The following is a 23607-nucleotide window of genomic DNA, read 5'->3' on the forward strand; positions in this document are numbered from 1 at the left end:
AATATAAAATTTCCCCTAAAAACTGCTTTGGTTGCCTCCAATAAACTGTGCTATGATGTCTCATTATTGACATTTTCTTGGATGAAATAGTTGATTATTTCTAAGATTAGTTGCTTGCTCCACTAATTTTTTAAATTTAGAATATTTAGTTTAAATTTAATTTAGGTCTATTTTTCCATGTCCCTTTAATAGATGGAATTTTCATTGTATCATGATCTGAAAAGCATGCATTTATTATTTCTGCCTTTTTATATTTAACTGTAAAGTTTTTCTATGCCCCAGTATATGGTCAATTTTGGTTTAGGTGCCATGAACTGCAAATAAAAGAGCATAATCTTTTCCATTCCCATTCAGTTTTCTTCAAAGATCTACCATACCCAAGTTTAACATGATTTCTTTACCTTCTTGATTTCCTATTTTTAAAAATTTCATTATTAGATTTATTTAATTCTGAGTGAGGGAGATTGAGATCCTCTACTATTACAGATTTGCTGCCTATGTCTCCTTATAATTTGTCTAACTTCTTCTCAACGATATCATCAGAGATTATTTACTTGAATACTTGACAAGCAGCACTGACTCAAATTGCATCAAATTATAATTATAATTATTTTTACCTTACCCACTTTTCAAGTAACTTTCAACTACACACAATCCTCCTCAGGAGTCAAAATATCATTAAAATCCATATCATTTCTTGAACTTTTTGTTCCCCTCCCCTCCCCTCCCCAGGACTATTTTCTTTCACATTTTACCTCCCTTCCCCCCACCCAGGGTTCTTAACACCTTGTTAAATGAAACAAGGCCTATTCTCTCTCCCACTTTGTCCCAACATCCCCACCCAGGGTACTTAACACCTTGTTAAAAGAAGCAGTGCTTAAGTCAAACCCTGATCTAAATAACTGTAAAAATCTTAAAGATCTCTAAGTACTGGGAGGCTCTGGAGCTCTCACCTGAGAACCTTACAAATGATTATAAGTTACAGAGGCACTGACTCAGGACCTCCAAGCTTATGATGCTTAAAGGACTCTAAGTACTGAGAGACTTTAGAGGTTTCACCTGAGAACTTTGCAAATGATTATAAGTTAAAAAGACACTGACTCAGGTCCTCCCAGTTATAATGTTATCATTAGACAAGATGATAAGCACCCTTGGTTTAAAGTGAGTAAAAGGACAATGAGACACAAGTTAAAATTAATACCTCTGTTTTTCTTGAGGGCGTTTCTTCTCAAAGATAGTGACACCATCTTGGACCTCTTCAATTGATAGCTACCACCCAATTATACCCATATTCTTTAAGTTCATTCTCTTCACTTATATTCTACCCTTTAATTATCCTAAGAGAAGAAAAGTTCTAAAGAATCAGAAGTGTTATATCTTCCCTTTTAAGATTGCCTACAATTTAAGAGCCTTGATAAGCCATTTTTTATTTTGTATTATTTTTTCCTTCCCCTTTTCATTTACCTTTTTTATGCAACTCTTGAGTTGTGTATTCAGAAATTTAATTTTCTGTTCAGTTCTGGTCTTTATGTCAGGAAATTCTGGAAGTCTTCTATTTCATTGAACATCCATCATTTTTCCTGACAGTATATGTTGTTTATTGCAGGGTAGTACATTCTGGGGTATAATCCCAGGTCCTTTGCTATCCCAAAATATGCTATTTCAGGTCATCTGATCCTTCAATATTGAGACTGATAGGTACCGTGTGAGTCTGATTTTCCTTCCTTTATATTTAAATTGTTTTCTATTTGCTGTTTACAGTATTCTCTACTTTATTTGAGAATTCTGGAGTTTTTATCCTGGGTTCTCTTTCTGGAGGCGTTTTGTGGTTTCTTTCAATGGTTATATTGTTATCTTGTTCTATAAGATCTGGGCAGTTTTCCCTAATAATTTCCTGCATGATGCTTTCCAGGTTCTTTTCTTGATACAGGCTTTCCAGTAGTTTGATGAGTCATTGATTGTCTGACCAAGATCTATTTTCCAGGTCATTCAGTCTCTGAAAAGGTATTTTCATTTTTGTCAATTTTTTTCAGTCTTTTTATTTTGTTTGATGGAATCTTGTAGTTTGTAGATACATTGGTTTCTATTTGTTCAATTCTAATTTTAGAGATTTATTTTCTTCAAATAGCTTCTGCGTTTCATTTTTCTAGTTGGTTATTTTGCTTTTAATGGAGTTGATTTCTTTGGTCAATTTTTCATAATTTTCCTGCATGGTTTTCATTTCATTTTTTCCATTTTTCTTCTTCCTCTTTTCTGTGTTTTTTAAATTCTATTTTAAGTTCTTTGATGAGCTTTTGTATTTGAGTCCAATTTATAGGCTGTTTTGATACTTCCTTTGTGAATGATTTTTCACTGCTTCCTTCTTCAGACATGGTTTTGCTGCCATCTTTGTCTTTAAAGTTGTTTTCTATAGTGAGAACCCTTTTAACTTTTTTGTTCATCTTTTCTGTTTTGGCTCTGTTCCTGGAGTACAGGAAGTATAGATACAAGCTTTTTTTTTTTCCTGGGGCTAGTGTCTGATTTCCTGGCTTGCTGTCCAAGATGTTACCTATGTAGTTCAGGCCTTGTCTTTGCCCAGCTTTTTGTTGTTGTTGTTGTTGTTGTTGTTGTTTGTCAGTGGTTTGTTCCTGACCCAGTCCTGTCTTTTACCCCAGTATTCTCAAGAGTTCAGACTTTGTGGCTTGAGTCCTCTTAACTGGCTTGCTATAGAGCTGCTGCAGCCTCTTCTGTTGTTAAGCTGTTGTGACCTGAATTGTACTGTGGCTAAAAGTCATCTGGTGACTTTCTTACTCTCCTGCCTCCTGGACTTTACTTTCCCTTTTCCCCCAAGAAACAGACCTTCACTGAAAATCCTCAAAGACAGTTGAAAACATGTTTGAATCTTCTCTTTTTCTTGGTGAGATCTGTAGTTTGAATGTCACAGTAGAGTCTTCATTTATCTTTGGTAGGGGAGCATGTTAGCTTCACACCAACACTTTGGCTCCACTCTGGAAAGTTCCCTCAAACATTATTAAATATTTTATTTAATAGAAAAAGATTACAACAATTTATCACTAGAGTGACTAGGTGTGATTTATTCAGTTAATACAGCTCTGATTTAATATTAGGAAAACCATCAGAACAATTAAACACATCAAAAACAAAGTTAACAGAAATCATAAGATTTTCTCAATAGAGTTGATAAAGTTTTCGGGAAACATAGTATACATTTTTATTAGAGAGAGAGAGAGAGAGAGAGAGAGAGAGAGAGAGCATTAGAATTAATGGAGTTTTTCTTTAAATGATAAGCAGGATCTTTTTAAAATTATTCTCAGTCATTATATGAATGTAAATAAGGTAGATACATTTTCAAAAGTGTCAGGGTTGAAAAAAGGATGCCAATTATCTCCATCATAATACAATATTTTCCTGAAAATGTTAGCAATAAAAAAAGAAGAAAAAGAAAGCAAAGTAGTTAGAATGAGCAATGAAGAAGCAAAACTTATATTCTTCGCAAAATATGAGGGAGGAATACTTAGGAATTTCAAAGAAAAAAGTTAAAAATAACAGCACTCATGTCTTAAACATTTTTCAACTTATGTAAAGATCCAGGATCTAAATCATCAACATTTCTATATATTACCAGCAGCAAGAAACAAAAAGAGAAATTGCACTTAAAAATTGTAAACAAATATTTGAGAATATACCTGTTTAGACAAACCTAGGAATTATTTGGGTACAATTACAAATCATTTTATATCAGATCTAAATTATTAGAAAAATATCAATTGCTCATGGGCAAGCTGAGCTAATATAATAAAAATGCCATTTGTGCCTCAATTCATTTGCTCATTCAATAACATACCAACTAAATTATCAAATTAAATTGTTTAGTAAGAGAAAATAAAAAAATTAAAAAGTTAATAATATTAAGAGAATTAATGAAAAAATACAAAGGAAGGTATCTGTACCAGTTCTAAAACTACATTATAAAGTAATAATCATTAAAATTATCTTATACAAGCTAAGAAATACAAAAATGGATCAGTGGAAGATGTTAATTATACATGACACAGAAATAAATAACAAGTAATCTACTGTTTGATTAAATTCAAAGACATCCGATTCATGAATAATAACTCAGTATTGGACAAAAAAACTGCTAGGAAAACTGGAAAATAGTAAGGGAGACATTTGGCTAAAACCAATTTCTCATACTGCTTACAAAGATGTTATAGAAGTTGGTACCCAATTTTATATAAGGTATGATACCATAAGCCAATCCAGAGAGCAAGGAATAGTCTTACTGTCAGATCTTTGGAAAGGGGAAGAATTTCTGACATAACAAGAGATAGAGAAATTATAAAATGCAAAATGAATACTTTTTATTACACTAAATGAAAAGGGTTCTCCAGAACAAAATATTGCAACCAAGATTAGAAGGAAAAGAGAAAACTGGGTAAGAATTTTTAACAATTATTTCTGATAAATGTCTCATTTCTCAAATGTATAGAATTCTGAGTCAAATTTATAATACAAATTATTTTCCCAGTAGATAAATGACCAATGGTTATGACCAGATGAAAAAAATTAAAAATTATCAACAGTTATATGAAAAATGATTTGTCATTAATTATTAAATATTGAAAATTAAAAATATCTCTATGCTAACATACTTATCACATTAAATAATATGAGAGAAAGAAAAAATGATAAATATTTGAGGGAATGTGGGAAAACTGGGATCCTTAATGAACTACTGATGGAGTTTTATAGTGATCCAGTCATTCTAAACAGGGATTTTGGAATCAAAGGGCAATAAAATGGTACAGACCTTTCAATACAGCAATGCCACTAGGTATGTATTATAAAGAGATCATAAAAAATGAAAAGGACCCATGTGTAAAAAAAAAACTTTATTGAGGGATCTTTGGTTTAAAAGAATTGGAAAAAAAAGCAATGTTCATCAATTGGGGATTGGCTGAATAAGTTGTGGTATATGTATGTCATGTTATATTATACTCTAAGAAATGATGAGGGACTTCTAGGCAAGATAGCAGAGAAAAGTCTGGCCCTATGCTAAGGTCTCCTGGTTTTCCCTCTGAAATAATATGAAAGAAATCTCTTAACAGAAATTCTATTTCAAAAAAAAAACAGAAAAAGAAGCTAGGAGAAGAATATCTAGCAATAGGGTATGTCTCAGGGGACCATAGGTGAGCTGGGAGCAGAGAACAGAAAGTAGAGAGCTCAGGGGAAGCAGCTGGGTGAAGCCAGAGGACTAGCAGAAGCCATGGAGGCTTTGGTTGTGGGAGCTGTGGTCTGGGGAGCCCCAGCAGGCCTGGAGGGCAAGTTTCATCACAGAGAATTACATTGTGGCTGGACATCGATCTGGTCAGTTCTGGCCATGAGCTCATGCTGTTCTTCCCAGAACAATACAGTAACACCTCCCCCAAAAGCAACCTCAGGTGTGAGCAATAGAGCTCCTTCAGTTGAATTGGGACATTAACTACCTTACTCTAGGGCCCATCCCACACTGTGCAGGGATAACAGTATCCAGCTATTCCTCCCACCCTGTCCAGGTCAAGGGAGAGGGTCTCAAATCAATGTCACAGATACTCCAGAGAAAGTAAACAGTACCCCTTACTGCCCACTTAGAGTTACCAAACACAGTCAGCAAAGCCATTAGAAGATTCAACAGCAAAGGTCTGTGAACCAGTCACTCCCCACACAAGATCATAGGAAGATGAAGAAAGGCCAGTGAAAAGGGAGTAGGCATTGGAAGCTACTTTGAAGACAAAGATCCAAAACCAGATAGATCTAGAAATTCTGAGGAGAATATGAATTGGTCTCCAGCCCAGGAAGACTTCCTAGAAGAAATCAGGAAGGAGTTCACAAACCAACTGAGGGGGGTGCAGCTAGGTTGCACAATAAGTAGTGCACTGGCCCTGGAGTCAGGTGTACCTGATACTTACCTCAGATACTTAATAATTACCTAGCCATGTGGTCTTGGGCAAGCCACTTAACCCCATTGCCTTGCAAAAATACGTAAAAAAATCAATTGGAAAATTTGAGAAAAGAAACTAAAGAGAAAATTAACACCTTGCAAGAGAAAATTAACATCTTGCAACAAGAAAACAAATCTTTGGAAGATACATTTGAAAAAAAATTAAAAAAAATAATTCTCTTAAAACCTCGATTGGGCAAATGCAGAAAGAATATAATTCCCTCAAAAACTTCAATTTGGCAAATGGAAAACTCATTCAAAATTATAATAGATCAACTGTAAGAGGCGTTGCAAAAGGTAAATGAAGAAAATTCTTCTCTATAAAATGAATGAAATCTGTGGAAGCTAATGACTTCATGAGACAAGAGTTTGTTAAACAAAAATGCCTCTACGGCAAAACCACTGACCTTGAAAACAGATCCAGAAGAGACAACTTAAGAATCATTAGGTTTCCTGAAAATACTAAAGAGAGGAAAAAAAGGCCTGGAATCAATATTACAGGATTTAGTGAGGGAAAACTGCCTTGATATTGTGGAACCAGAGGCAAAAATAGTTATTGAAAGAATATATAATTACCTTATGGAAAAGGGTCCCATCTGGAAAGGGATCCTAATATGAAACATTGCAATATTTTCTAATTCTGCAAACAGCCAGAAAGCAACAACATAGAGACCAAGGAAGCACAGTAAGGATTACACAGGGCCTGGCTGCAGTGAGATTAAGGGATAAAAGGACATGGAACATGATATTCCAAAGAGCAAGGGAGCTTGGAACATAACTAAGAATCCACTATCTGGCAAAACTGAGCCTTCTCTTCCAAGGGAAAAGATGGACATTTAACAAATTAGTATACTTCTAGTTTTTTCCTGATGAAAAACAAGAGCTAAAAGGAAAATTTGGACATCAAACAGGAGACTGAAGAAACACATGAAAAGATTAAAAAAGGGTAAAGACAAAAAAAAAACTGCTGTCCAATAAGATGGAACTGGCTATATCCATACCTGGGAGAAAGATTTTCATAATTTTCAAGAATTGTAACTCTATTAGAGAGAATATACTCAGCCAGAAATAATGAAAATCCATGAATTATTTGTGACTCGGAAAGAATGATTTAAAAGCAATATCTCTTTGAAAGGGGGGAGGTCAGTGAAGAGACAGAAGGATGGAGGAGATTGAAAGGGGTAAATCACATTACATAAAGATGTACAAAGTACAATTGCAATAGAAGGGAAGAACCTGACTTAGTTTCATAAGATTAGGCCTAAAGATAACATACATACACTTAGTTAAGTTGAGATACTTATCTTAATTTTCAAATATTAAAGGGGGAAAGAAGGAGGGGGAGTAAAGGAGGAACTAACAGAATGAAGGAGCAAAGGGGAAGGGGAAGGAAAGGGGAAGGGGGATGGATAAAAGGGGGAAAACACAATGAAGGTGGTGATATTCAGAAACAAAATATAGGGGAATATGATAAAGTGAAAAAGGGGAAAATATGAACAGAGTTAAGATAGCATGGAGGACAAATGTGAATGGGATGACCTATTCCATAAAATGTAACTGAATTGCAGATTGGATTAAAAACCAGAATCATACAATATGCTGTTTATAAGAAACACATTGGAAGTGGAGATATACATAAGAATAAAGATAAAAGGTTGGAGCAAAATATATTTTGCTTCAATTGAACTGAAAAAAGCAGGGGTAGCAATACTTATCTCAGAAAAAGCAGCTACAAAAATAGAGCTCATTAAAAGAGATAAGGAAGGGAACTATATCCTCCTTAAAAGTACCATAGAAAATGAAGCAATTTCCATACTAAATGTGTATGCACCAATGAGTTATAGGAAGATATAGACAGCAAAACACTACTTGTGGGAGAAATCAACCACCCTCTCTCAAATTTAGATAAATCAAATCATAAAATAAACACAAAAGAAGTTAAGGAGGTAAATAGATTGTTAGGAAACCTAGACATAATAGACGTTTGGAGAAAGCTGAATGGATTGAAAGTAATATACTTATTTTCTGCAGTATATGGAAATATCTGAAACCATCACCAAACATTAAATGCAATGCCGATAGGCTAGAGGCATTCCCAGTAAGATCAGGGATGAAACAAGGATTCCCATGATCACCACTACTATTCAATACTGTATTGAAAATGTTAGCTTCAGCAGTGTGTAGAAAACCAATTAAAGGAATTAGAATTTGGAAGGAAGGGACACAACTCTCAATCTTAACAGATGACCTGAATGTATACCTAGAGAATCCCAAAAAATCATCTAAAAATTGCTAGAAATAATTCACAAATTTTGCAAAGTCACATGATATAAAACAAACCCTCATAAATCTTCAACATTGCTATACATGACTAGCAAGAAACAGCAGAAAGTGATAGAAAGAGAAATCCAATTCAAAGTAGCATCAGACAATATAAAATATCTGGGATTCTACCTGCCAAAGCAGACTCAAAAACTTTTTGAAAACAATGAAAAAACACTTCTTACACAAACAAAATCAGATTTAAATGACTGGGAAAAACAACTGCTCATGCATAGGATAAGCTAATATAAAAAAAATGACAATTCAAACAAAACTAAACTATGTGTTTAATGCCCTAACAATCAAAATTCCAAAAAATTACTTTAATGAGTGAGAAAAAAATTGTAAGTAAATTCATATGGAGAAACAAAAGGTAGAGAATTTCCACAAATTTAATGAAAAAAAAAGTACAAAAGAAGGTAACTTAGCAATATTAACCTTAACAAAAGGAATCTGTTTATGTAATTTTACTATGTCCTATATTTTATTTTTTCCTTAAGGATATGAGTTCTCTCTTAATACCTTCAGTTTTGATCAGTGTATAACATGGAAACAAAGTAAAGTCTATCATACTGCCTTCTCTGGGGGGGGGGGGTGGGGAGAGGGAAGCAAGATTGGTGAAAAATTGTAAAATAAAAAAACAATAAAATAAAAAAGGAAATGGTGAGCATGTAAATTTCAATAAAGCCTTGAAGGTTATATAAACTAATACTGAGTAAAATGAGTTTTGAACCAGTTGAATATAGGATTCAGAACAGCAGTATTGTGTGCTGATCAACTATGATTGTTGAATTTCTCAGCAATAAAGTAATGAAAGATAATTCTAAAACATTTATGAAGTAAAATACCATCCACATTTAGAAAAAGAAAAATGGAGTCTGCAGGCATATCAAGGCATACTGTTTGAACTTTCTAATTTTTTTCCCCTTTCTTGTGGCTATTCCCTTTTATTCTGATTTTTCTTTAAAAGAGGAATGGAGAAATATCCTTACCATTATTATACATGTATAAACTAGAACATATTGATTCCTTTCTTGGGGAAGGAGAGGGGAGAGAGATGGTGAAAAATCTATTTTACAAAAATGAGCATTAAAAATTATCACATGTAATTAGGTTGTAAGCTTCCTGAATGCAAGAATTCTCCTTTTTGTTTGTATTTTTTGTCTTTTAGCCTTTAGCATATTCTTAGACATTTAATTGATGATTAATAACTACTTCCTGTCTTACCTTGTCTGTAGAATTAAAAGTATACATTACTCTTCCACAAGCATATTCCTTCATTTATGAATCCTGTGCATTCCTACTTTTTCCTTTGATAGTCTTTATATTTGTAGGAACATGTGTCCTAAGTTTTTGAGGGGAATATTCTCTTGAATCATTTCTTGTGCTTTTTTCATTAAATGTCTTTTATTTTATCTGCAAAGAGGAAAAAGAAGTCAAGAATATCAAGTAATTAATAAAAATGCAAAGTAAGAAGACTTAACTGTACAAGATCTGTATTACTGGCTATGAAATAAAGTTGTGAATTAGCAAATGCATATAGTAATCTATGCTGTCTTCTTTATTTTTAGGTTTTTGCAAGGCAAACAGGGTTAAGTGGCTTACCCAAGGCCACACAGCTAGGTAATTATTAATTGTCTGAGACCAGATTGGAACCCAGGTACTCCTGACTCCAGGGCTGGTGCTTTATCCACTGCACCACCTAGCTGACCTATGCTGTCTTTTTTATAGCACCATATGAAAACTTTAGCTTCTGTGATAAAACTTCCTTTTGGAACAAAACTTGTTAGAAAACTGGAAAATATGACAGAAATTAGACATAGACCAACAACTTACAGCATATGCTAAGATAAAGACAAAATGGGTAGATGATTTAATCATAAAGAATGATAGCATAAGTCGTTTAGGAGAGGAAAGGATTCAGTTTCTTATCAAATCTATGGAGACGTGAAGAATTTGTGACAAAAATAGTAGAGGACATTATGAAGTACAAAATGGATTATTTTTTATTGCAATAAATTAAAAAATGTTTTACAAAAATAAAATGAATTCAACCAAGATTAGAAGAAAAGGGGTCAGCTAGGTGGTACAGTGGATAGAGCACATACTCTGGAAGCAGAAGGACCTGAGTTCAAATTTGGCCCAGACACTTAATAATTACCTAGCTGTGTGACCTTAGGCAAGTCACTCAAACCCCACTGCCTTAAACAAACAAACAAACAAACAGATAAATAAATATTTTTTGCAAAATGAATAGAAGGAAAGCAGGGAATGAATTTTTTACAGCCAGTGTTTCTGACAAATGCCTCATTTCTAAAATAATTGGAGAACGAAGTTAAACTGATAAGAATAAAAGGCATTACCCAGTTTATAAATGGTGAAAGAATATGAATTGGCAGTTTTCAAATGAAGAAGTTATCTATAACATAAGAAAAAATATTTAAAATCATTATTGAAAATTAAAAGCAATCTGACTTATCATCTTACATTTATCAGCTTGGCTAACAGCAGAGAAGGGAAATGATAAAGTTTGGAGGTTTATTAGTGAACTGATATAATCATTTTTTGTAATTTATTATTTTTTCACACTGCTACAACAGTTTTGTTATAAAAATAATCATAATCTCCTCCTCTCACAAAGATAGATAAACTTCAAGAAACATAAATTGAGAGAAAATAGTGTACTTTAGTCTGTTTTCAGATAACATCAGCTCTGTCTTTGGAACAGATCACATTCTTTATCATAAGTCCATAAGAGAAGTTGCTTCAATATTTTTCCCACAGTTGCTATTGCTAATTGTATTTTCCTTTATCTTATTCTTCCCTATCCCCATTTATTTTATTCACTCCTTTCCCCCTGGCCCTCCTCAAAATCTGTATCTGACTACCTGCTCTCACTATCTTCCCTCTCTTTATCACCCATACCCCAACTTTCATCCCCCTGGTTCCCTTTGTCCTATCCCCTTTCTTTTCGTTTTTTCCTCTAGGGTAGGATAGATTTTTATCCCAATTGAGTGTGCATGTTATTTCCTCTTTGAATCACTGATTATGAGAATGAAGTTTCACTCATTTCCCCCTCACCTTCCCTCCCTTCCAGTCCATTACAAAAGCTTCTTTGTGCTGCTTTTATATGAAACATCTTAGCCCTTTCTAACTCTCCTTTTCCTTTCTCCCAGTGCAATCCTTTCTTTCCCATTAACTCCATCTTTATAACATATGATACCTTCATATCAAACTCTCTCCTGGGCCTGGACTATATATGTTCCTTCTAACTTCAGTCCATAGGCTGAATGTTCTGGAAGCAGCTCCTGGGTGACTCTGCAGGTCCATGTATGGTTCCAGGGTCCAGGGCTGCACTGAGACCTGTGCTGGTCTGGGCTCCATGCTCACTCTGTTGTAGCAGAATTTTTCTGCTAACCTTCCGTGTTGTCCTTGGCAATCCCTGGGTTAGAGGTCTGGAAACTGCCCCTGCTGCCACAGACCCAAGTTCCCCCAGCGAACCAAGTGCCCTGCAGGCTGTGCCTGGATGGCTGCAGTTGGTTTCCTCCAGCAGCTGGTGAGGTCCAGTTTGTGCTGCAGCCCTTTCCAATCCAAGTGGAACAGATCCTTCAGGCAGATATACCAAGTTGTCTTGGACCAGAAAATTGTTTCACTCAGTCTTTTTGTGGGTTCTGCCACTCTAGATTTTGGTTAGAGTCATAATTTAAGGGCATTTGGAGTGATCTGGGGGAGAGGTTTTTTGTTTTTTTTTTGGATTTTCTGCCTTTACGCTGCCAAATTGGTTCTGCTCTGATTTTGAAAGCAAACTGGAACTACATCCAAAGGGCAAACAAATTGTGCAGTCCCTTGATCCAGAAATAGCACTACTAGGTTAGTATGTTAAAGAGATCATTAAAGGGGAAAATGAATCATATGTACAAAAATATTCAAGCATCTCTTTTTTGTGTGTATGGAATTGGAATTTGAGGGGATTCTCATCAATTGAGGAATGGCTGAACAAATTAAGCTGTATGAATGCAGTGGAATACCTTTGTCTAAGAAATGATGAGAAGCTGAATTTCAGCAAAAAATACCTGTAAACTTAAGTGAATTCTTGCCTATTGTTCACAGTAATGGTAGCATTGTAATGATCAACTATAATTGACATAGTTCTTGTCAGCCATACAATGATTCAAGTCCTTTCTAAAAGACTCATCATAGAAAATAAATTCAGAGAAAGAACTATGTTTCTGAATGCAGATAGAAGCATATTATTTTTTTACTTTTTTGTTTTTATGCTTATATACATTTTTTGATATCCATTTATTTATTTATTTATTTTCAGGCATATGAACAGGTATGCTTTTAAGTCACAAGATTTCCTTCCACCCTCCCTTCCCACACCCTCACCTCAGTGGTGAACAGTCAGGTTAGCCTAGTACATACATATATTGGATATACATATTTACATATTAGTCATTTTTGGTATGAGGATTTACAATTAAGGGAAAGAGATGCATGAGAGATAATTTTTATAAAGTGCTCATCAGATTCTGAAGTATTGGTTTTTCTTTTTCTTCTTTTGTTTTATTTTTCTTCCTCTGATTTGAGATAACTGACTATAGTCAGTCTATTACAGTTGTTCTAGCTCTCTGAACTACTGAGAGGAGCTGCTTTCATTAAGTTTCAGCATCTCACAATGTTGTTGTTAATGTTTACATTGTTCTCTTGGTTCTACTCCCCTCATTCAGTATCAAATGCTATATGTCATTCCATGCTTCTCTAGAGTCCAACTGTTTATGGTTTCTTATAGATCAGTACTATTCCATAGTATTCATATACCATAACTTGTTTTGTCTTTCCCCAATTGATGGGTATCCTTTCAATTTCCAGTTCTTTGCCACTTCAAAAAGAGTTACTATGAATATTTTGGAACATCTATTAATTTTCCCATCTTTTTCTTGTCTCCCTTGAAGCCAAGTTGGCAGAGAGAAGAAAGGAAATTTGTTAAGTTCTCCTGTATTTCTCTTAGAAACAACATTAGTCAAGCCTCTTAACAGATTTTGGAGTGACAAAACCTGCAAAAGAAGAGAGTGGTAAATCTTTCAGGAAGGTCTGTCAAAAGGGAGTGTGAGTGGGCCAGGACAGAGAACAGAATTCCAGCAAATAAGTGGTGGGACTAGAAGGGGACTATCCTGAGTTGTCTTAAGTTCCAGTTAGATTAGCTGCTCAGGAAGTGTTAGGTTCCTGCCAGCTAGCCTATCTTTACCTAGGCGAACATTGAAGGTGCAGGAGAAAAGGGAGACAAGGATGACAAGTTCTTCTTAAAGTTCTCCTAATTCTCCAAGATCTCCTAGATCTCCCTTTATTTACCATAATGCCTGTGCCTAAATATTCTCCCCAGGCCCTGATCCACTCCCATTCCCATGCCACTTAGTAAAATAAAGTTCTGGTGCTCAAGGACAACAGTTGATAAAGGTTAATAGTACTACCACACAAAAGTTCCTTACAGAGATCCTTGGCTGAGGTGAGATCTCCAGCTGATATTCACAGTTTGGACTCAGCTGCACAGTGAGCAGACTGAGAGAGCTACAGCTTGGGTGTCCTGAACTGCCATTAGATCAGCATAGCTTGTTTGTATAGTAGACCTATGGTGAGCCCCAAAGTTCCCAAGCTGGAGCACCTGGTGTTCCCAGTCAGGAGGCCTGATGTTCCCCAGAGAAGACTGTCCAAAGACAGTCCCAGGTATTCCCACCTTTACCAAAGGCTCAGGGAATAGACAGCTGACATTGCCAAAACTGATAATCAACCCTAAATAAAAGAGTATTTTGTTTTCCTTACTGGTCAGCCCACTGAGGAACCCCTTGGAGTTCTTCACATCAATGAATCCAGTAAGCGATCATGTAGAGTTCTCAACAATGAAGATCTACCAGAAAGCTTCTCCCCCAACCCAATGACTTTGAAAAAGTAGTCAGTAAAAATACCAAAAATGAATTAGAAGGGTCAGAGAAAAGCTAAGGATGGACAAAATAATAGCTCCAAAAATTAAGACAGAAGAGATACTACATGTGAAGTTTCAGAGGAGAATATGAATTGGTCTCCAACCAAGAAAGGACTCTTGAAAGAGCTCAAAAATTATTTTAAAATTTAAATAGAAGTCATCCCTCAATTGATAAATGGTCAAAGGATATGAATAGACAGATTTCAAATGAAGAAATTTAAACTATATATAATCATATGAAAAAAGCATCAAATCATTATTGATTAGAGAAATGAAAATTAAAACAACCATGCAATATCATCTCATACCTATTAAATTGGCCATGATGAGAAAAAAGGGAAAATCATCAATGCTGGAGAGGCTGTGGGGGGATTGAGGACAATGATGTATTGTTGGTGGAGTTGTAAATGGATCCAACCTTTCTGGACAGCAACACGGAACTATGTCCAAAGAGTAATAAAACTGTTCATACCCTTTGGTCTGAAATTCCAATTCTAGGACTATACGCAGATGAAATTATTAAAAAAGGGAAAAATTCTACATATTCCAAAATATTCATAGCGGTTATTTTGTAGTAAAAATAATTGCAAGTTGAGGGGATGCCTATCAATTGGGGAATGGCTAAACAAGTTATGGTATATGAATTTTATGGAATACTATTGTTCTATAAGAAACCATAAATGGTCAGACTCTAGGGAAGCATCAAATGAGTTACAGGATCTGATGTTGAGCAAAGGGAGCAGAACCAATAGAACAATGTACACATTAATACCAACATTGTGAGATGAGCAACCTTGATGGAAGCAGCTATTCATTAGTTCAGAGAGCTAGGACAACTGCACTTGACTGACTATGGACCATATAATCCCTATCTAGGGAAAGAAAAATAAAATAAAACAAAATTAAAGAAAAACACACACACACACACACACACACACACACACACAAACAAACAAATATGAAACAAACAACCCTTCCAAATCTGATGATCACTTTATAATAATTATCTCATATATCCATTTCCCTTGATCCTAATTCGTTATAACAAAAATGACCAATTTATAAATATTTTAATCCAAAATATGTATGTACAATGCTAACTTGACTATGCTCCATATAGGGGAAGGGGGTGGGAAGTGAGGGTGGAAGGAAATCTTGTAACTTAAAAATATACAAGTGTATATGGATAAAAAAGTAAAGTTGGTTATAATAAGACTTCTGGAGAAAATTGAATGGGGATAGAAAGAACCATACCTTTTTTCTGCAGTACAAGATTCCTATTCAAAAACTGACCATGTTAAAACCAAAAGGAGAAAAGCAAAAATATTAAAAACAAATTTTTTATCATGAATTAATAAATATCATGTGAAATAAAAGACCTTGGAGAGATAGTTCTAAAATTGATTGTAAACTAAATAACCTAATTTTAAAGAATGGGTGGGTCAAGTTACAAATCATAGAAATAATTAATGCTTTCCTCCAAGATAATGACAATGAGGAGACAACATGTCAAAGCTTGTAAGATGTAGCCATTCATTAGGGTTAATAATCCATCTTTAAATGGTAATGTGAGTAAAACAGAGAAAGGGGAGATCAATGAATCAGGCATGCAACTAAAAAAGTCACAGAATGAACAAATTAAAAATCTCTAATTTATCAAAATGGAAATTCTGAAAATCAAAGAAATTTTTAAAAAAACTGAAATCAAGGAAATTATTGAAGTTTAAGAAAAAAGGTGAATTCACCAACAATGAGGAAGTTTAAGTAATAATTCAGAGCTATTTTGCTTATCTGTAGTGGAACAAATTTGACAATCTACATAAAATGGATGAATATTTACAAAATATATAAAGTGTTCATGTTAAAAGAAGAAAAAAGAATTAAGCATATATATATATATATGTATATATATATATATATATATATATATATATATATATATATATATATAAAACCCCATTTTAGAAAATGAAATTGAATAAGCCATGAATGAACATTCAAAGAAAATCTTTAGGATAAGATGGATTTACAATGATTTCTACCAATCATTCAAGGAACAATTAGTTACAATTCTATATAAACTATATGGAAAAATATGTGAAAAGGAATTCTGAAAAATTCCTTTGATGATACCTATATGGTCCTGATACCTAAACCAAGAAGAGCCCAATTTCCCAAAAGACTGTGAATATGAAACTTTTAAATGAAATATTAGCATAGGGAATATAGTAAGTTATCACTAGTATAATACATTGTGATCAAGTAAGATTTACATTGTAGATGCAGGGTTTGTTCAATATTAGGAAAACTATCAGCATAATTGTCTATATCAATAACAATTCTTACAGAAAATCATGTGATTATTTCTATAAAAAGTGAAAAACTCTTTGACAGTAGCCATTCCTATTAAAAACCCTGGACAGCAATGGAATAAATGGTGTGTTCCTTTATACCATAGGTAGTATCTATTTCAAACCATCAAGAAGCATTATATGGGATCAACTTGGTGGTTCAATGGGTAAAGCTGCCCTGGAGTGGGAGTGGGAGTAACTGAGTTCAAATTCAGCCTCAGTCACTTATTAATCACCTAGTTGTGTGATATTGGGCAAGCCACTTAAACCCATTGTCTTGCAAAAACAAGAGAAGAAAAAAAAAAAGAAGCTTTATATGGAATGGGGATAAACTAGAAGCATTCCCAGTAAGACTGGTGGATACTAATAAGATCACTGCTATTATTCAATGTTGTATTAGGAATGTTAGCTTTATGCAGAGAATAGACTTTCCTAGAAACTGTCTCCAAAATATTTTTAAAAACCTTAAAATTAATACTCTACCTAAATTTTCCAGAGACAGAACTCACAGAAAGATCTATTGAGGCAATTCTCCAGCTCAAGGTAACTCAAGGTAACTCAAGGTAACCTGGAAAATAGTGTAAAGACTCCATTCCATGTGGGTATAAGTGGGGGGGGTGGTGGCAAGGCCTCGAATTGAAGGAGCTCCAGCTTTCTGGGAACAGCTTCAGGGTGCCTGGGTCCCTGGGAGCCCTGGCTCCCAGCAGCAGAAGCAGTTTCCTCACCTGCCAGCCCAGGAAGCAACAAGCACAACTTGGAAGATCAGCGGGGAAGCCTCTGCCAGAGTGATTGAGAAGCCCAGGTTAGCATAGTGCTCCTCAGCATGGCTGCAGTCCTCAGTGCAGCCCAGATCCTAGGAAACAGAAGCAGACCCACAGAGCTGTCCAGCAGGGAGCTTCCTGGCAGCTGCTTCCAGAGAGCTCAGTCCACGGAAGGTAATGGAGTGGCGAAAACTATTAAGGTTGCTCCTCTGTCTCTGGGACAGGACTCTGGGGTTTTGACCATATACAGACTCTGGTCACATTATTTCTCATGAGGTTTTATATTTTTGTGGAGGGGGGGATTATGTTTACTCTTACAACAAGAATATTTTAGTAATGTGTAAATAAATAAAAATAAATAAAGACAATAAATGTAAAAAAAAGAAATGTTAGCTTAACAATCAGAGAAGAAAAAGAAATTTAAGGAATTTGAATAGGTAGTGCAGAAAAACTCACTCTTTGTAGATGATATGATGGTATACTTAGAGAATCATCTAAAAATCAACTAAAAGGTACTTGAAAAAATTATCAACTTTAGTGAATTTTCAGGATATAAAAAAGCAGTATATGTCATCAGCATTTCTATATATTATTAACAAGACACAGCAGAAATATATAGAAAGAGAAATTCTATTAGAAATAACTCTAGGTAACAAACTATTTGTATTCTGTCTGCCAAAGTGGATTCAGAAATCATATGAAAACAATTATAAAACACTTTTCATACAGATCAAATCTTTATCTAAATTACTGGACAAATGTTAATGGCTGATGGGTAGGCTGAGGAAACATATTAAAAAATGACAATTCTACCTAAATTAAATTACTTATTCCATGCTGATGAAACTTCCAAAGTATTACTTTATTTAGCTAGAAAAAATAATTAATTTCGTGTAGAGGAACAAATGATCAAGAATTACAAAGGGAATTACTGAAAATTCAAAGGAAGGTGGTCTACCACCACCAGACCTAAAATTATATTTTAAAGTATAAGTCATCAAAACTGTTTGGTATTGACTAAGAAACAGAGTGATGAATCAGTGGAATAGATTAAGTACAAAAGAAACAGTAATAAATGATTATAGTAATGTGCTGTTTGAGAAACTCAAGGATTCTAGTTTCTGGGAACTCATTCTTTGATAAAAACTGCTGGGAAAACTGGGAGATAGTATAACAGAAATTAGACATAGACCAACATCTCACTCTCTGTACCAAAATAGATCAAAATGGTCACAGAATTTTTACTGGAGATACCATAAAACCATTAGGAGAACAAGGAGTAGCTTAAATGCCAGATCTATGGAAAGAGGAGCAGTTAATGACCAAAGAAGAGATTGAGAACATTAAAAAATGCAAAATGAATATTTATGATTACATTAAATTGAAAGGATTTTTGTACAAATAAAATCAATGCTACCAAGATTAAAAGGAATACAGAGAGTTGGAAACAATTATTACAACTAGTATTTCTGACAAAGGACTCATTTCTAAAATATATAGACAACTGAATCACTGCAAGAATGCAAATCATTCCCCGACTGATAAATGATCAGAGGATATGAAATGATAATTCTCAGATGAAGAAATTTGAGCTTTTTAACCATGTGAAAAAGATGCCAAATCATCATTGATTAGATAAATGGAAATCAAAAGAACTCTGAGGAGCTTCCTCAAAGCTATCAGATTGGTCAATATGACAAAAAAGGGAAATGATAAATATTGGAAGTGATGTGGGAAAACTGGGTCACTAATGCACTGTTGGGGAAATTGTGAACCTCTCCAACATTTTTGGAGAGCAATTTGGAATTACACACAAAGGACAAGAAAAGCGTGCATACCTTTCAATTCAGGAATACCACTACTAGATCTGTATCCAAAAGAGATCACAAAAGGGGGAAACAAACCCACATGTACAAAAATATTACTAATAATTCTTTGCATGATGGCAAAGAATTAGGAATTAAGCATGTCCATCTGTTAGGGCATGGGTAAACAAACTGTGGTATATGAATGTGATGGAACACTGTTGCTTTTTAAGAAATCATGAGGGATGGAACTTTAGAATAGCCTCAAAAGATTTGCATGAACTGATGATGAGTAAAGACAAAAACCAGAACATTTTATTCACTAACAGCAAAATTGGGTGATAACAACTATAGTGAGCTTATTCATTTCAGAAGTACAGTACATAGAGACAATCATAAAAGATTTGGGATGAAAAATATTATCCATATCCAGAAAAGAAACTGTGGAGATTAAATGCAGACTAAAGCTCACTATCTCCAATTTTTTTAAAAGTTGTTTTAGGTATTAGATTTCTTCTCTCTAATGCTTTCCCCCCTCTTTTTGATTTGATTCTTCTTCATGATTTAGATGAATCTATGTTTAGCATGGCTATACATGCATAACCTTTATTAGACTGCTTTCTACCATGGGGGAAAAAGGAGAAAAAGAAATGAAGGAGAAAATATTAAATTCAAACTGTGTAAAGAATACTTGTTAAAAACTATTGTTGTATGTATTTGTAAAAACAAATAAATAAAATATTAAAAAAGATAATTTGAATGCTGATATTTTGTGAATATATGTTCCATAGTGATATTAAATCATTTAACATGATACCTTTATGTAAAATGGATTTTCTTTCATTACTTCTTTTAATTATCCATTTTTGCTTTTTATTTACTTGAAAAGTTTTCCCTTTTTATGTCAAGAAGCATAATATATTATCTTCACTTTCATCCTGTAGATATCTCTCTGTTCCAAGTATTTTTCTTATAAATTACATATTGTTGGATTCTCATTTCTAAACCACTCTACTTCCTACATGCATATTAGGGATATATTCATTACATTCACATTCATTTTTAATTACTAACTATATATATATTCCTACATCATATCTCTTCTATTTATACTTCTCTTTTTATTTTGTTCCCTCCTCAAGTCTATTTTGCTTCTGACCACTGCCTCCCTTATTCTACCCTCCTTCTTATCATTACATCCTCCTTTCCTTTCTTTAGCCTTTCCCTTTCTATTTTTATTAATTTTTTTATCCTCTTGTGTATGTACATACTCCTACTCATACTGTGAAGAAAAGGTTAGAAAAACAGATACTTATAGGCTTTGCTCAGAGACCAGGGTATCTCCATACATATTGTCATAAATTTCAAGAAGAGTATTCACCAGCCATTTACAAATGAATTGGAAATTAGCAGACCATGTTGTACATACTCTGTGGACAAAACTTCATTGACCAGAAACCAGTTACATATATCACACTTTACCTTACCTGACAGTTCAAACAAATCAGCATTCTAAGATCTGACTTCATTCATATCATTTAAAGAAAGGAGCAAAACTATTTTTTTTCTTTTTCATGTTTTGCAACTCCTGCTATCCAACTATCCCGAGGGAAGACAACTAAGAGAGACTTCTAATAGTGCCAGAAGTCAACTATATCCATATAGCAGTATTATATCCCAACTAGAATATGGAGAACCTCTTATACAAAAGGTTTTGTCTCCCATATTTTGCTATATCTTTATCTTGTATCTATATCTTGAAGAGTAAAAATAAATTTAGTGAGGAGAGGAGTGAGATTTCTATTTCCTTCTTTTTGATCTCCTACCTTTTCTCTAGCCTTCAGAGGAAAGAGGATTAGTGAAATGAGGCCTATTATTTTGACCACCTGCCTTCCACCTCATGTTCTCATGTATCCAGCCTGATTTCCAGCCTCCCCTGGTAAGAGAATTGCTTTCTGTTAAATAGTGAATATTGAATTTCACTTTCAGTTCAAAAATTCTCATACCTGACTATATCCTACATATCCCAATGATTCTCAACTGCCATAACCAAATGATATATTCTCTGCCATCTGATTCCTTATTCCCAACCCCTTGAACTCTACCTCATAGAAGTTCCAACCAAATACTACTGAGGAGTGCAGGAAGAGTGTAGGAAACAAACCCCAATTTAAAACTATAACTCTCCAACTACATTCATCCTCTAGTCATTATGAAATGTGATTTCCCTATTTGCACATCACTCTTGTCAGCCATTTTCATTCCTTGCTGTATCTGTGCTTATAAATTGCAAATCACTGGTCAAGAAGTTGGAATTCTCCTTCTTCCCTATCAATATTTTCAGATTCTCCCTTCATCAAACACTGGTTAATCTCTCCTTCTTTAAGTTTCATGCAATTCATATCTACTATTCAATCAATGTTCTCATAACTGTTGTCTAGAGATATCTAGGTCTCTTCCTTCAATGATCCATTCCTATATTCCACCTTAACTACACATATTCATGATTATATTCATGATTTTATCATTTCCCCAAATTAACCACCATCCTTAATAATTACAGAATCCCCATGTCATCAAAATATTTTGTTTTTCACCTCTCCCTAAGCTTTTTTCTTATTAAAAATATCTTCATGATTTTAAATTGTTTGACCACTTTATTATTTCACAATACATCTCTCCTGCATTAATCACTCTCTCCTACTTTAATTATCTTGATGCTTTGGTGAACCACATTACCTCTACAGCATCCTCCTCTTTTGAATTCCTAACCCCTCAATCATACTATGCCTAGCAAAATCTCACCCTTGGAACAACTTAATACTTCTCTCCCATACTTGTGCTGCCAAAAAAGTCAGAGGAAACTGTTCTAATAGATTCCCTTATAATTTGTTATATGACCTCTATTGAATCCTCATTTCTGCTAGGAAATTCAACTATTTCTTTATTATAAACTCACTCTCCCATTCCACATTGAGTCTTCCACATTTTTTCATCCTTCCTCAAACTTCCCATGGATCTCCTTCCTTCTAGCCTTTTTTATCTTTGAAACTTATCTCATATTTACTCCAATTCTTATTCCCTCCCTGCACACTTTGATCCAGTAATGAAGCTTCCTCAGTGTTATCCCTTGCCCCCCAAAATGCCAACACTTGGTTCTAGGCATACTTTCTTCCTGTCCATCAAGCTTAAATGTTTTCTGTCTCTATTAGCTTCCTTGCTTTCCTTTAAACTAAACTAAATCCCATCTTTTGTGGGGAGAATTTCCCAATTTCTCTTAATTCTAGTATCTAGTCTCTCTTAATTACTTCTTTTTTTAGCATATCCTGTTTTACAATTTTGTTTGCATGATTTTCCCCCATTATATTGTGAACTTCTTGAGAACAGAAATTTTCTTTTGCTTTATTCTATACCTTCAGCATGTAGCACTGGACATTCAGTAACCTAATATAAGCTTATAAGTTAATGTCATTTTCTATATCTTGTAACTTTATCTTGTATTTATATATACAACAAATTAAAGATTTGTTGCTTTGTTTATAGTCTAGACTTAAGAAAGTAATGAAAAAACATTAAAAGTGAAGATTGAACTTAAAGCCATGTAGCATCTATGTTTTGTTTTGTTTTTACAGAGAACTGGCTGTTAAAATATTTCCTAACACCCCCATCTTCCCCCAATTCATACTATTGAACTTCTTCCAGTTGCCCAATCACATCATGGATAATTCTTTGCTGATATTTTTTACCTCCCCAAAGAGTGGGAGAATTTTGTTAATTGTTTATTTAATCTCAGATTTTTTTCTTTTATTTCTAACATGAACTGTTATTTTCCAAATGCCTTATAGGTTTTGAAATACATAGGGGCAAAAATTGTTAACCTTTGATGTTCATATGCTCTTCAATTTTTTTTTAATGATTTATAGGAAAATATTAGGTATGTTAATAAATGCTTTTTAATGTTGAATGAATGAGCAAAAACACAACATTTTTATGAAAATTACAAAGATTGATTTCCATTTGTCTTCACTTGTCTTTAGCGCTATGTCAGGTTTTTCCCCTCTGTTTTGAGCATATGTTCATAGAAGACAGAAATACAGTTACTGCTCTTATCGTTCAGTTGTCTGTTATCAAATATTGATAATACTGATATTTATGATATTAATGCTGAAAGTTGTAAACAAATATTTTTAGAGGGACAAGATTGGGTGCTATTAAATTATTTACCATAAATTAATTCACTAAATGGAATATTTATAGTTCATCAAAGAAAATTCTGGAAAAAAGGTATATTAGTATTCATGTTCAAATCAAATAGTAAGACTGAAATATTTCTTTAAAGTTGAAAAAAACTGGTTATTCCTTGAAGGAAAGAATCATGTCATTTCTGTCCAATGTCTTTCATAAT

This window comes from Macrotis lagotis, chromosome 5 (assembly GCF_037893015.1).
Source record: "Macrotis lagotis isolate mMagLag1 chromosome 5, bilby.v1.9.chrom.fasta, whole genome shotgun sequence".
Classification (NCBI taxonomy): domain Eukaryota; kingdom Metazoa; phylum Chordata; class Mammalia; order Peramelemorphia; family Peramelidae; genus Macrotis; species Macrotis lagotis.